The sequence below is a fragment of the Schistocerca serialis genome, chromosome 10 (assembly GCF_023864345.2).
Source record: "Schistocerca serialis cubense isolate TAMUIC-IGC-003099 chromosome 10, iqSchSeri2.2, whole genome shotgun sequence".
In the NCBI taxonomy this organism is placed as follows: domain Eukaryota; kingdom Metazoa; phylum Arthropoda; class Insecta; order Orthoptera; family Acrididae; genus Schistocerca; species Schistocerca serialis.
The window spans coordinates 118,908,038-118,924,491 of record NC_064647.1 but is presented as its reverse complement, the minus strand read 5'-3'; the positions used below and the strand labels follow the sequence as shown (position 1 = coordinate 118,924,491).

At 40.0% G+C, this 16,454-nt stretch overlaps 1 non-coding gene across 1 annotated transcript; it reads right to left on the bottom strand.

The window, feature by feature from the left end:
- Positions 1-2,425: 2,425 nt before the first annotated feature.
- Positions 2,426-2,500, bottom strand: Trnas-cga (transfer RNA serine (anticodon CGA)). The gene has a single exon. It is a non-coding gene; the product is annotated as a tRNA-Ser (tRNA).
- Between the last annotated feature and the right edge of the window lie 13,954 nt (positions 2,501-16,454).

Below are 16,454 nucleotides of genomic sequence, written 5' to 3'. Positions count from 1 at the left end.
CTACCACTACCTCTTTTACATCCACTCCTCTGTGACATTTCTCACAATTTATTGACTAGATCATCTCAGATTCCTTCACACTATTTAAGTCCTGAATCCTGTTATCTTCTTTTGTGAATTTGTCTGATGGGCTGATTTATTCATATTTTTAAGGGATTTAAAACTGATCTATTTACTGCAGTGGAGTGAAATGCTAGTGCTGTGTTAGATGAAAGGAAAAGAAATGGCAAAATCCAGTACTAGCACAAAGACTTCCCCACTAGATTAATGCCATTGGGGTTCCTGAGTGTAAAATGCCTGTCCTTCACTCCATGAGTTACTATAGAAAGGTTTGGAACTTAACAGGAAATATTAGCTTGCTAAAACACCTGACCAGGCAGATCCTTGAAGATTGATGCCAAATATCCTGTGGAGGCCACAAATTTGACTAATTACATCACCCACAGAGGCATTCATGCAGTTATCCTTTCCTCACTCCATCTAATGTTCAGTATTGGATGAAAATGAAGCATGCACTGTGTAACAACAATGTAGTTCATAGTAATCATTCAGAGTGACAACTGCCAGTCTCAGTGCATGCATGGCAATGGCACATGAAATTCTGCCACACTCTCTGCAAGATCCATAGTGCCTATTGCACCAGCAAACAGGCAGCTTGAACCCTAGCAAGCAGGCCTTTATCCATTTCTAGAGCGGTTTCATACAGCAATGTCTTGATGTAACCTCAGATAAAAAGGTTCAGAGGTGTGAAATCTGATGATCACGCTGGCCATGGTCAAGACCTCCCTGTCCAGTCCAGTGAAGAGGGTACAAATTGTTCAGGTCCTCCAAGATATTAAGATCTGGTTCACAGTCATATAGAGGCTATATCCTTTCATGGACAACATGGGGAACAGTCTCTGAGAACTATGGCAGCATATCTTGTGGGAGCACCAAGTAACATGGACCAGTCAAATGGGGAGACAGAGAAACATTGCTGGTGGCCACTGATGTGGTTGGTGTGGGAGTTGTCCTCACTCCAGACATGGTTATTGTGGATGTTGATAACATTATCACAGGTGAATCAGGCCTCATTCATGAATAATACAAACTACAAAAAGTTTGGCACTATAGCACTGCAGCACATAATCCATTGACAGTAGTGAATGTGGGACTCAAAACTTGTTGGTCCTGGTGCTCGCACATGATTTTTATGATAGGGATGTAGTACCTGTTCTACCAGTACTCTCCATGCTGTATCCTTTAAAGCGTTCATTTCATGGGTAAATTGATGGGTGCTTATTGCTGGGCAGTCAGCCACACAATCCAGTACCACCTCCTCAAAGTCTGATTTTCGGACGCATCTTTGGTGGGAAACTTGGCCATCTCTCTGTGGTGTGAACAACTCCATCTCTCATATGTTGGTACCTGTGGAGATAAACTTCTTCCAGTGAGGGTGACACCTGTTGGAAAAGCATTCTGTGTACATTCATGCTGCTTTACAGGCACTGCATTCTGTCATACCATACATTAAATGCATGTCTGCCAACTCTCATGGCAAGTAACATTTCATCTTTGACTACTCACCATGCACTGTACACAGTAATCCACCTGATCATGGACACATCACAAACTGTCTGATGGAATGCACAACTGACACCATGTATAGTGGTACGCATGCAGCACATGTTAATGAACCAGTGCGATGCATGTGGTGATCGTACGACACAAGTGGTATGAACTAAGTTGTGTACAGTACATCTGTTTGGTAATCAGTTTCCAATCTTGGTTTATCACCCAGTGCCTCCTCCAGAGTACAACAGAAACGTGGGATCTTCAAGAGAATGTGGCAGAACTGCATGCAACTCTTGCAATACACACATTGAGACTGGCAGTCATCACTTTGAAAAATTATTATGATCTATGTTGCCATTATGTGGTGTATGCTTTGTATGTCCATAAAACAATAAATATGCATTTCTGCATTTCAAACCATTGGTTCCCTCTTCATTATAGTCAGATGTGGCCCCACTGTCACCTCTTTCAATTTGACCCAAAAGGTTTGAGACAGCCTGTATACTCTTCAAATCACTGTGAAGCTTAAAATTAACTTATGTGCCGAAACTTCCTCGCAGATTAAAACTGTGTGCCCGACTGAGACTCGAACTTGGGACCTTTGCCTTTCGCGGGCAAGTGCTCTACCAACTGAACTACCGAAGCACGACTCATGCCCGGTACTCACAGCCTTACTTCTGCCAGTACCTCATCTCCTACCTTCCAAACTTTACAGAAGCTCTCCTGCGAACCTTGCAGAACTAGCACTCCTGAAAGAAAGGATAAAGCGGAGACATGGCTTAGCCACAGCCTGGGGGATGTTTCCAGAATGAGATTTTCACTCTGCAGCGGAGTGTGCGCTGATATGAAACTTCCTGGCAGATTAAAACTGTGTGCCCGACCGAGACTCGAACTCGGGACCTTTGCCTTTCGCGGGCAAGTGCTCTACCAACTGAGCTACCGAGGCACGACTCACGCCCGGTACTCACAGCCTTACTTCTGCCAGTACCTCATCTCCTACCTTCCAATCTTTACAGAAGCTCTCCTGCGAACCTTGCAGAACTAGCACTCCTGAAAGAAGGGATATAGTGGAGACATGGCTTAGCCACAGCCTGGGGGATGTTTCCAGAATGAGATTTTCACTCTGCAGCGGAGTGTGCGCTGATATGAAACTTCCTGGCAGATTAAAACTGTGTGCCCGACCGAGACTCGAACTCGGGACCTTTGCCTTTCGCGGGCAAGTGCTCTACCAACTGAGCTACCAAAGCATGACTCATGCCCGGTACTCACAGCCTTACTTCTGCCAGTACCTCGTCTCCTACCTTCCAAACTTTACAGAAGCTCTCCTGCAAACCTTGCGGAACTAGCACTCCTGAAAGAAAGGATATAGCGGAGACATGGCTTAGCCACAGCCTGGGGGATGTTTCCAGAATGAGATTTTCACTCTGCAGCGGAGTGTGCGCTGATATGAAACTTCCTGGCAGATTAAAACTGTGTGCCCGACCGAGACTCGAACTCGGGACCTTTGCCTTTCGCGGGCAAGTGCTCTACCAACTGAGCTACCGAAGCACGACTCACGCCCGGTACTCACAGCCTTACTTCTGCCAGTACCTCGTCTCCTACCTTCCAAACTTTACAGAAGCTCTCCTGCGAACCTTGCAGAACTAGCACTCCTAAAAGAAAGGATATAGCGGAGACATGGCTTAGCCACAGCCTGGGGGATGTTTCCAGAATGAGATTTTCACTGTGCAGTGGAGTGTGCGCTGATATGAAACTTCCTGGCAGATTAAAACTGAGTCGTGCTTCAGTAGCTCAGTTGGTAGAGCACTTGCCCGCGAAAGGCAAAGGTCCCAAGTTCGAGTCTCGGTCAGACACACAGTTTTAATATGCCAGGAAGTTTCATATCAGCGCACACTCCGCTGCAGAGTGAAAATCTCATTCTGGAAACATCCCTCAGGCTGTGGCTAAGCCATGTCTCCGCTATATCCTTTCTTTCAGGAGTGCTAGTTCTGCAAGGTTCGCAGGAGAGCTTCTGTTAAGTTTGGAAGGTAGGAGATGAGGTACTGGCAGAAGTAAGGTTGTGAGTACCGGGCGTGAGTCGTGCTTCGGTAGCTCAGTTGGTAGAGCACTTGCCTGCGAAAGGCAAAGGTCCCAAGTTCGAGTCTCGGTCGGGCACACAGTTTTAATCTGCCAGGAAGTTTCATATCAGCGCACACTCCGCTGCAGAGTGAAAATCTCATTCTGGGAACTTATGTGTCACCACAATTGTTGACTAATCATAAAATCCATGGTAAGTGCCACAACTGCTACTCTGAGGAAGTCGCAAAAAATTTACAGAAAGCATTCCTTTTTGATATCCTTAGTTTTTTATAGCCTAAACAAATGAAGACAGGTAATCTACAAACATTTTTGTAGAGGAAAGTTACTGTATTACATTTAACAACAACAACAAAAATTCTTGATGGAACAAAACAAGAACAGGGCTATGTGCCAACCTTCCTAACATAAAAACTGGGATAATTCAACCACTTATATCTGTACATAAAGGTTTGTGGGAAGTATAATAATAATAATTTTACTATTATAAAAATCTGGAAACTACTGTTTACAGTTTTTCTATAATAACTATATTATTATGAAAAGTCAGTTAGGAACACAGAAGTGCTGTGTTAGCAAATAAACTAGTTAAAGAACAAAGACAAAATCAAGCATGTTACTGTTTTATAACAAGTTTTATTTATAAATAAATTCCTTTTACAAAGTTTGAAAAGTTACATTTTGTATTAATGTACCACTATTTTATAAACAAAATATTACAATGTTACAGTCTATAAACAGCTGCTGTGTTTACTCAGTCAGATTTTGGTAAAACAGTTTGTTTTCTTGTTTGAGATAAGGTATCGTCTTTTTTTAAGTCTTCCTCCTTCTCAGTTTTCAATCTACTGTTAGTTCATGCTGGGGTACATCTTTATGGTTTCCATCTTTACACCTTTTGTGAATACATTCTTTGCATCCACGTTTTTTTTTTTTTTTTTAAGCGCTTTTCCTGCGTTCGTTTTGGAAACTTTGAGCCAAACGGCCTTGAAAATTTCTAACTTTTTTGTGATGAGGTGTTCTTTAGCTACTTTTGAGAAGTCATAAAAAGCATCATCATTCACGGTAGTGGTTAGAAAAGGAGTTTTGCTATTGGCATTACACAAAACTCTTGCAAGATCCAAAGAAAGTTCACATTTTTCTACTCTTTTTCTTTTTTCAATTAGGGCAAAGTCTTGGTCACAGGTTAAGTATGAGTGTCCAGAGATGACACACTTGTGGTGAACTTTGTCAAAGACATCATTACAGACAAAGTATATTCATGTGAACAATACCATTTGTTTTTGTTTTTGGCGCAGCTGTTGTCAGTCCACACTATTAACTTTTTCTTCTGGGTAATTTTACTTTTAATCCCCCTTAACACACATTTCGCTGTTTTGTTGCTTCCCCTGCCACTCATGTCCTTGTGTGAAAGAAACATAAAACCTTTATTATTATCTGCCATAAGGAATCCCATATTTTAACAAGAAAGTTGACTTAAATAATATATTTGGCAGTGTGATACTGTTGACAAAGAGAAAACCTGTTGTAAATCTGTGGATAATGTGCATGTATCACTTGTAGCAGTGGTAGAAAATACATAATCAAGCGTCTCTTCTCCAGCTTTTTCAGCACATCTATGATAAAGTTCTAGTGAAGTACGATGTACAATTCTATTGGTTGAGTCATTCAACATTTTACTTTTAAGCAGATCACATGTGTTAACGGTATCTTTCCTTGGGCGGTGAAATCTCAGTTTGGGAAAGTGTCCTTTCAATACTTTTATTTAGTACAAATATCTAATTTTTGTGTTTGGGTGAAGCATAACAAAAGCCTCATACATTCTGTTGTAATTTAAATCTTTGCTTAAAAATAGAAGGGAGCTTTTAGCCCTTGTGTAATGGATTTCATACTAAGGGAAACTGTTGATTTGTTCAACAATACATTTGACATCAGCTGTTGCATATTTCCTTTCTTTGTTTTTATTTTCCCTATCTTCAATGTAGGTAAAATCACCACTCATTTGTTTTTACCAAGGATTCCACTCTCTGCCTGGTAAATTTGTGTATTTCCAGAAATGTTTTTTTGCAAACTTGAAAATTTCTGCTTTCGTCATAAGGAATTGTGTAAAAAACACTAGCCTGTCTGTGACTCTCTTTGGGTTCTTGATGCCTCCTCCTAACATTGCATACACTTACATTTCCCATAAAATAAGAGTTTTGCTTAACATTGACACCTAGTTCATAGAACTGATTTAATATGTTTAATTTGTGTTCCAATGCAATGTCCCTACATTGATAGCAGCACCAGCATGAAACCTACAACAGACAAATGCAGGCATTAGAGGCATTAAGTAATTTGTGACTGCCATGAATAACACGTTTGTTTGCTACTCAGCACAGTTAGTATATCTACTATAGTCCAGGAACCAAGTCAAACATAATCTAACATGGTCTGAATAATCTAAACATGGGTTAGCCTAAAATGCCACAGAAAAATCATAATCAAGCGAAGTTCTTCGAAAAAGCCTTAGTCATAAGGTGTTAAAGTTATCATATACACTTGCCTCATCAGGTGGAGGTTGTTTTTGAGGTACAGTAACTTTCACAACAGACAGGACTAATCACTGCAACTTGAACACAATTGAACCTCAAACTAAAAACAACAGCACAGACACATAGCCCAGATTTTGTTTCAGAATGGGTGGCACTTAGCACCTGGAACATTCTGGTGGCAATGTTTTTAACCACTTCCACAATGATTACCAGATAGCCTGGTTTTTACTGATGACAGTTAGGCACATAGCCCATATTCCTACAATAAAACGAATTTTTTTTATTTTTGGCACTTAGACCGGATTTTTATAATTACTCAACAATTATTCTAAACATCATTTTTATAAAAGTTAGTTCCATCCTTCTAATATTACTTCTTTGAACCATTTAATTGATCTCATGATGCTGTTAAAGGGCTACACATGATCAGGAGCACTTATAAAAGGGAAATAGCAACCAAACAAGAGTATATTATTAAACTTAACATGGTTACAGGTCCAATGAGAGATTGTTTGTCACAAGTAATATACATGAACAATATTGTAGGGTGGGTCACACAAGTGTTTTGCATGCAATCTACTTTGTAGAGGGATTGCATTTCCATAATATTATATCAGTGAACCACAATCTGCCCCCTGCTTTATCTGTGACAGGGCCTATGGATCATTCCTGTAATATCCCTACAAATTATTACACCAGTGTATCTGTATGAGTTGACAGATTCCAGCTGTGACTCATTAGTATTGTAGCTGTAGAATACTACTTTTTCTCATTTTGTGAAATGCACTATTTTACATTTCTGAACATTTAAAGTGAGTTTACAATCTTTGCACAGCTTTGAAATCTTGTGAAAGTGTGGCTGAATGTTTGTGTAGCTATTTACAGACAGTACTTCCATATAGATAGCTGCATCTTGTGTGATAAGTCTGAGGTTACTGTTAATATTGACTGCAAAATACAAATATAATATAAAACATTACCAGCAAGGTCACAACACACTTTCCTGGTACACACACAAAAGTATTCCTACATCTGCCAACAATTCTCCATCCAAGATAACTTATTGCATTATCGCTACCAAGAGATCTTCTGTCCAGTCACAAACTTTGTTGATATCAAATATGATCATCCATTTCACAATGAGCATAGATGTGGTGCTGAGCAAAATGCCTTTTGGAAATTGAGAAATACTGCATCTACCTGACTGGCTTGATTCATGGCTTTCAAAATGTCCTGTGAGAAAAGTGGATTTCACATTATCAATATTGTCAAAATCCAATCTGGTTAGCATGGAGAAGGTCATTCTGGCTGAGATATCGCTTTACATTTGAGTTAAGAATATGTTTTAAGAGTCTATAAGAAATAGATGTCAAGATATTGGACTGTTGTTTTGTAGTTGGCCACCCATAGTCTAAGGGTAGTGTTTTTTGATTAGTAATCAGAATGTACTCAGTTCCAGGTTTGAAACCTGTCACCACATAAATTTCAATTAATAATCAGCATTGACGGTCAAAGACTTTCAGCTTAAGAAAGCACCCTCATCCTACCAACAACCTTGTCAAAGAGGGCAGAGGAGAAGACAAAATTTCAGGGCACTCTCTTGTCCTTGGGGTGGGAAACTGCTCTTAAAGGCAGAAGAGTCAGCAGTGATCAACAGCATGAAGATGGAAAAGGCAATGGAAACCACTACATTAAAGACAAATAACATGCATCCACAGGACATGTGGCCTGTAACTGAAAAAAATATCATGATGATCTCTCCATTGGCAAAAAATTCCAGAACAGCCTGAGGGGACTGCCAAAGAGGAGCTAACTATGAGAAAAAGGTTGAATAGCCAATGAAAGGATAACATTCTATCAGTTGGGGTACAGAATGTCAGGAGCTTGAACATGGTAGTCAAGCCAGCAAATGTGAAAAGGGAAATTCAGAGGCTCAATCTAGATATAAAAGGGGTCAGTGAAGTTAAGTGGAAAGAAGACAAGGATTTCTGGTGAGATGAGTATAGGATAATACCAACAGCAGTAGAAAATGATATAATGGGAGCAGGCTTTGTTATGAATAGGAAGGAAGGACAGAGAGTGTGTTACTGGAAACAGTTCAGTGATAGGGTTGTTCTTATCAAAATTGGGAGCAAACCAACACCAATGATGATAGTTCATGTATACATGCAAATGTCACAAGCTGAAGATGAGGATATTGAAAGTGTAATACAGTACATAAAAGGACTGAAAACCTAACAGTCACGGGGAACTGGAATGCAGTTGTAGGGGAAGAAGTAGAGGAAAAGTAAGAGGAGAATATAAGCTGGGGACAAGGAATGAGAGAGGAGAAAGACTGAGTTCTGTAATAAATTTCAGTTAGTAATAGCAAATACTCTGTTCAAGAACCACAAGAGGAGAAGGTAAACTTGGAACAGGCTGGGTGATCTGGGAAGATTTCACTTAGATTACATGATGGTCAGAGAGAGACTCTGAAATCAGATACTGGATTGTAAGGCATTCTCAGGAACAGATATAGACCCAGATCACAATGTTATAGTGATGAAGAGTAGGCTGAAGTTTAAGAGATTAGTCATGAAGAATCAGTGCCCAAAGAAGTGGGATACAGAAGTGCTAAAGAGTGACGAGATCTGCTTGAAATTCTTTAAGGCTTCAGATACAGCAATAAGGGATAGCTCAATAGGCAGTACAATTGAAGAGGAATGGAAATCTCTATCAAGGGTAATTGCAGAACGTGGAAAGAAAAACAGGTACAAGAAGGTAACTGGTAACATAACTTCAGTTGATCAACAAAGAAGACAGTACAAAAACGTCAAGGGAAATTCAGGGATAGAAAAATACAAGTTGCTGAGGAATGAAATAAATAGAAAGTGCAGGAAGCTAAGATGATATGGCTGCATGAAAAATGTGAAGAAATGATTGTCAGAAGGACTGACTCAGCATATAGGAAAGTCAAAATAACCTTTGGTGAAATTAAAAGTGAGGGTGGCAGCATTAAGATTGCAATGGTAATTCCTCTGTTGAGTGCTGAGGAGAGAGCAGATAGGTGGAAAGAGTACACTGAAAGCCTCTGTTAGCGGGAAGATTGATCTGATGTGATAGAAGAAGAAACAGAATTTGATTTAGAAGACACAGGGCTCCAGTACTAGAATTAGAATTTAAAAGAGCTTTGGAGGACTTAAGATCAAATAAGACAGAAGGGATAGAGAACATTCCATCAGAATTTCTAAAATCATTGGGGTAAGTGGCAAAAAAATGACTATTCACATTACCATGCAGAATATATGCATCTAGTGGCACCATCTGACTTTCAGAAAAGTATCATCCTCACAATTCCAAAGATTGCATGACCTAATAAGTGTGAGAATTATTGTGCAATCAGCTTAACAGGTCATGCAGCCAAGTTGCTGACAAGAATACAAAAGAATGGAAAAGAGAGGATTTGTTAGATGATGATCTGTTTGGCTTTGGGAAAGGTAAAGGCACCAGAAAGGCAATTCTGACATTGCAGTTGATAATGAAAGCAAGACTAAAGAAAAACCAAGACATGCTCGTAGGATTTGTCAACCTGGTAGAAGCGTTCAACGATGTAAAATAGTGCAAGATGTTCGAACTTCTGAGAAAAATAGGGGTGAGCTATAGGTAGAAGCGGGTAATACACAATATGTACAAGAGTCAATAGGGAACAATAAGAGTGGATGATAAAGAATGAACTGCTCAGATTAAAAAGATTGTAAGACAGGGATGCAGTCTTTCACCCTACTGTTCAGTCTGTACATCAAAGAAGCAATGATGGAAATAAAAGAAAGGTTTAACATTGGAATTAAATTCCAAGCTCAAAGGATTCTATGGTAAGATTCACTGATCACATTGCTATCCTTAGCAAATGTGAAGAAGAATTACATGATCTGCTGAATGGAATGAACAGTCTACTAAGTACAGAATATGTACTGAGAGTAAATTAAAGAAAGACAAAAGTAATGAGAAGCAGCAGAAATGAGAACAGTGAGAAACTGAAGATCAGGATTGATGGTCACCAAGTAGATGAAGTTAAGGAATTCTATTACCTATGATGGATGGAGCAAGGGGGACATCTAAAGCGGACTAGAAAGGGGGGGGGGGGGGGGGTCCACTTTCCTCTTGGCCAAAATTTGTCAGTGGCCATTCATTCTGGTAGACAGCATGTTGGTAGTCATACCAGTATAAAAGGCTGTGCAGTGACTGCAGCAGTGCTGGTATTTGACATGGCTGCTTTCACAAGTGGCCCAGCCTCTGATGGGGTACAATAAGTCTGTGACAGGATTTGAATAGGAAATGCTGTGGATGGACTGGACAAGTATTGCACCTGAGTCTTCCACAGGGTATGATCCCTGTAGCAAGGGGTTGCACTTTTGAAGTGGCGTAGGGGTGGACTAGGATGTTGTGGAGGTTGGGTGGGTAGTGGAATGCCACTTTAGGAGGGTCTTAAATAGGATATCTCTCATTTCAGGGCTTCATGATAGATAATCAAAACCCTGTGTGTCTGAGTGCTTACTAGACACAACCTTTTATTTTAATAAAAGTGCAGTGTACAGTACCGCTGTTGCTATTGACCCTTATATCAACCCTTGCATCTTACAGGCTTTTGCTTGTTCTGGTTAGTATAGCTCAGAGTCGGTTAGACCATCAGTGACAGAGCACCTCGAGTTCCTGTTGCTAATAAGGCAAATACACCATTCGTTTGTTATATATTTTATGAGCTTGTAACAGAGGCGATTTATTTACAGATACCTGTGTAGTTACTAGTTTATTTTTGTAATTTCTTGTGTGTTCAAGTGATTACTAGGCACAACCTTTTATTTTAATAACAGTGTACTGTACAGTGCCGCCATTGTTATTGACACTCTTATCGTACAGGCTTTTGTTTGTTTTAGTTAGTGTAGCTCAGTGTCGGTTAGACTGTCAGTGAGAGAGCGCTTTGAATTCCTCCTGCTAATAAGCTGAGTACACCATTCATTTATTATATATTTTTACGAGATTCAAACAGGAGTGACTTCCGTAATGGATAGGAACTGTGATTGTTGTGCACAGTGTGAGCTGAGTTTGTGATTCTTTGCTCACAGCTCCAGGCTGTGTTGGCCTCTATCACGCAGCTTGAGGCTGCTGCCAAGGGGCATCACTGTGGGGAGTCAGACGTGGAAATGCGAGGGACATTGAACACATCCCACATGTCCCCCAGTCGGTAAACTGCTGTGGCCACCCCGAGTACGATCAGCACTGAGGTTGACTGCTCTCCCGTGGCCGAGTGGGAGATCATTCCAAAGTCTGGCAGGCAGTGAAAGACATTCCGAGGGGCCAATCATAAGGCCTCCCTAGTTCATTTGAGAATCAGGTTTCAGGCATTATCTTGGCTGACGAAGTCTCTAAGCCAGGTGCAGTCATCCACCCTGTTGCAGAGGAAGCTTCTTGGCCAGCAAGGTCTGGGCATTGCTGGTAGTTGGGAGTTTCAATGTTAGGCATGTAATGGAGCCCCTTAGGAACATAGCTGCCAAGGAGGGCAAGGAAACCACTGTGCCACTCTGTGTGCATACCGGGGGGAGTCATTCTGGATGTGGAAAATGTGCTTCTGGATGCCATGAAGAGTGCAGAGTGCAGCCAAGTTCAGGTGGTGGCTCATGTGGGTGCCAATGACGTGTGCCGCTTTGGATCGGAGGAGATTCTCTCTGTTTTTGGGCGGCTAGCAGAAATGATAAAGACTATCAGTCTTGCTTGCAAGATTAAGGTGGAGCTCACCATCTGCAGCACTGTTGACAGAACCAACTGTGGTCTTTTGGTGCAGAACTGAGTGGAGGGTCTGAATCAGAGGCTCAGAGGTGGTTCTGTGACTGTGTAGGATGCAGATTTTTTTGACTTCATCCATCCGGTAGTGGGTTTCTGGGTCCTGCTTAATAGGTCAGGAGTCCATTACACATAGGAAGCAGCTACATGGGTAGTGGGGGCTTTGTGGAATGGCTGGGACAGTTTTTCGTGTTAGAAGGTTCCAGGAAACCACAGAAAGGGCATCCATCAAAATGGGGCAGTTAAAACACAGTAAGATAGTTGTAGACATGATCAGTATTGTGGTTGTAAATTATCATAGCTGTGTTGGGAAAGAACCAGAGCTCCAAGCCCTAATAGAAAGCACAGAAAGCTAGCTAAAGCCAGAAATAAGTTCAGTTAAAATTTTTTCAAACGATCTAACAGTGTTCAGAAAGGACAGATTAAATACAGTTGGTGGTGGAGTATTTATTGCTGTCACAAGTAGTTTACCTTGTCATTAAATTGAAGTAAATAGTTCCTGCAAAATAGTATGGGCAGAGGTTATACTTGACAAGCGGACTAAACTATGAATTGGATCATTTTACTGGCCCCCGACTCAGAAGATATAGTTGCTGAACAGTTCAAAGAAAACTTGAGTCTCATTTCAAAAGGTACCCCACTCATACAATTATGGTCAGTTGTGACTTCAATCTACCCTCAATATGCTCAAAACATTATATGCTTAAAGCCAGCGGCAGGCATAAAAGTCATCCAAAATTGTACTGAATGTTTTCTCAGAAAATTATTTTGAACAATTAGTTCATGAGCCCACTCGAAGCGTAAAAGCAACAAATAATCCAGGACAAATAGGGAGTATCATGACTAACACAGGGATTAGCGACTCCCGCGTCCGTCGGCTGTCGTAATTTAATATATATATTATTATTGTTATTATTATTTTTTAATTGTTGCCAACTTACGTGGTGGGCCTTAATATAAATAATATTTCATTTAATTTTGATTTTACGATTAAATGCTTTCCTGAAGTTCTCCATTTTTAGCAATATTAATCTTAAATTATTTGTTACGTTAGTGAATGTTAGACTCGCTGAATCTTAAAACATGAGCATATAAGTTGTACAATGTAATAAACTTTTCATATTAATTTCCTCGGCTAGTCAGTTCACTTTAAAGCATAAGATCTTTAGTTATTAATTAAAATTGCGGCCCATACACACGCGAGAGTATTTTTCTTACCTCCGTTAATCATTGTATTGTAGTCAGGGTCCTGGCTCTGGGTCTCCGCTATGGTACTGAAAATAAGAATCTTAAAGCTAAGTAATTTCTGCAGTGTCGGGTGGCTGTGGAGAAAAATTAATATTATGTTAATAGCGGGTGAGTTTTCCACTTCCACTAAGTTTTCATAAATTAATATCGCCACGTAATGGCGTTGTTGGCTGCATTGGCTGCTGCGATTGTTGAACTGTAAATTACTTGAATGCAGGTTAATTCAAGGAAGGCGGACATGAAATCGGGATCACCTCTTACAAATTAAAAGTGCACAATAATATTAAATCAGTATATTATATGCTTAACTCATACAAATATGCTTACATTTACCAGCACTTGCAAGATGTCCCTCTATACACATTCAAGACAAAAGAGGAAGTGGAGACGATTAAAAAAATTAACAAAAGAGCGTATCTTGTCATCTCTTTAGATCATTTTGTCATAAATTATTTCTTTGCATTTGAAACTTGGACAGAGAGATTGTTACTTTACGGCTACATGATAAAAATATATTATTCAATTTATAAATACTGTTTTTTAAGTATTTTCGTAATATAGCACTGGGGACGCTGTACGACCACAAAGTAGTTGCTGCTAGGCTGAATATCGTAACACTTACAACTGTCAAAAAGAAACGCAAAGTATATTTATTTTAAAAAGCCGATAAAAATGCTCTTAAGCTTTTTTGAGAGACAGTCTTCATGCCTTCCGATATGGTCATGTAAGCATAGGAAAGATGTGGAATGATTTCAGAGAGATAGTATTGACAGCAGTTGAGAGATATATACCACATAAATTAATAAGTGATGGTACTGATCCCCTATGGTACACAAAACAGGTCAGACCGCTGTTGCAGCAGCAACAAAAAAAGAATGCCAAATTTAAAAGAACACAAAATCCTCAAGATTGGTAAAGTTTTGCAGAAGTTTTAAATATAGCATGTACTTCAATACGAGATGCTTTTAACAATTTCTACAATGAAACTCTGTCTCAGGGTCTGGCAGAAAACCCAGAGAGATTCTGGTCATACATAAAGCACACCAGAGGCAAGATGCAATCAATACCTTCACTGCAAGATAATGATGGTGAAGATACTGATGACAGTGCCACTAAAGCAGAGTTATTAAACACAGTTTTCCAAAACTCCTTTACCAAAGAAGATGAAGTAATTATTCTTGAATTCCAATCAAGAACAACAGCCTAAATGAAAAACATAGAAGTAGATATCCTCAGAGTAGCAAAGCAGCTTAAATCACATAATAAAGGCAAGGCCTCCTGTCCAGATTGTATACCAGTCAGGTTCATTTCAGAGTATGCTGATAAAATAGCTCCATATTTAGCAATTAAAAACAACCACTTGCTCACAGAAAGATCTGTACCTAAAGACTGGAAAATTGCTCAAGTCACACCAATACCCAAAAAGGGAAGTAGGAGTAATCTGCTGAATTATGGGCCCATATAACTAATGACAATTTGCTGTAGGGTTTTGGACCATGTACTGTGTTCAAACATTATGGAGTACCTCAAAGAGAATGATTTATTGACACATAGTCAGCATGGATTCAGAAAATATTGTTCTTATGAAACACAACTAGATCTTTATACTCATGAAGTAATGAGTGCTATCAACAGGGGATGTCAGATTGATTCCATATTTTTAGATTTCCAGAAGGCTCTTGACACCCTCCCCCTCGAGTGTCTTCTAACCAAACTGTGTGCCTATGGAATATTGCCTCAGTTGTGTGACTGGATTTTGTGATTTCCTGTAGAAAGGTAACTATTCATAGTAATAAACAGAAAGTCATCGAGTAAAACAGAAGTAATTTCTGGTATTCCCGAACGAAGTGTTGTAGGCCCTCTATTGTTCCTGATCTATATTAACAACGTAGGAGACAATCTGAGTAGCTGTATTAGATTGTTTGCAGATGATGCTGTCATTTATCAGCTTTTAAAGTTATCAGATGACCAGAATGAATTGCAAAATGATCTAGATAAGATAGCTGTATGGTGTGAAAACTGATAATTGACCATGAATAAAGAAAAGTTTGAAGTTATTCACATGAGTACTAAAAGAAATTTGCTAAATTTCAATTATGCTATAAGTCACACAAATCTGAAGGCTGTAAATTCAACTAAATCCTTAGGGATTACAATTACAAATAGCATAAATTGCAATGATCACATAGATAATGCTGTAAGTAGAGCAAACCGAAGACTGATTGATTGGCTGAACACTTAGAAGGTGCAACAGGTCTACTAGAGAGACTGCTTACACCACACTTGTCCACCCTATTCTGGAGTATTGCAGGGCAGTGTGGGATCCACATCAGGTATAACTGATGGATGACATTGAAAAAGTTCAAGGAAGGGCAGCTCATTTTGTATTATCACAAAATAGGGGAGATGGTACCACAGACATGATATGTAAATTGGAGCGGCTATCATTAAAACAAAGGCGTTTTCTGTTGTGACGGGATCTTCTCATGAAATTTCAGTAACCAGTTTTCTCCTCCAATTGCAAAAAAATTCTGTTGGCACCCACCTACATAGGTAGAAATGATCATCATGATAAAATAAGAGAAATCATGGCTTGGACAGAAAAACTTAATTGCTTGTTTTTCCTGTGTGCCGTTCGAGAGTGGCACATTAGAGAGACAGCTTGAAGGTGGTTCATTGAACCCTCAGCCAGGCACTTTATTGGGAATAGCAGAGTAATCACATAGATGTATATGTAGCTGTAGATGAAGAAAGCCCTGATGAAGGCTGTGGTTGAGTTCTTCTGGTCCGCTGTGGTACTGGGTGACAAAGGGGGCATTCCTTTGCAGCTGGTTTTTGGGTGGTGGGAGTATTGGGTGTGTGTGGGTATATGGTACAGTAAATCTGTTTGCAGACTCGGTCTGGGCTTAATGCCTGTCTGTGAAATCATTTGTAAGATCTTCAGCATACTGGGCAAGGGAATTCTCTTTACTGTTGATATGCTATCCCTGGATGGCCAGGCCATATGAGAGGGATTTTTTAGTGTGGAAGGGATGGCAGCTGTCAAAATGCAGGTACTGTTGGTGGTTGGTGGGCTTAATGTGGACAGAGGTGTGAGTGGAGCTATTAGAGAGGAGGAGCTCAACATCCAGGATGGTGGTATGTTGGGTCAAGAAGAACCAGGTGAGGCAGATGGGAGAGAATGTGTTGAGGTTGTGAAGAAATGAGGATATGCTGCCTTGGCTCTAA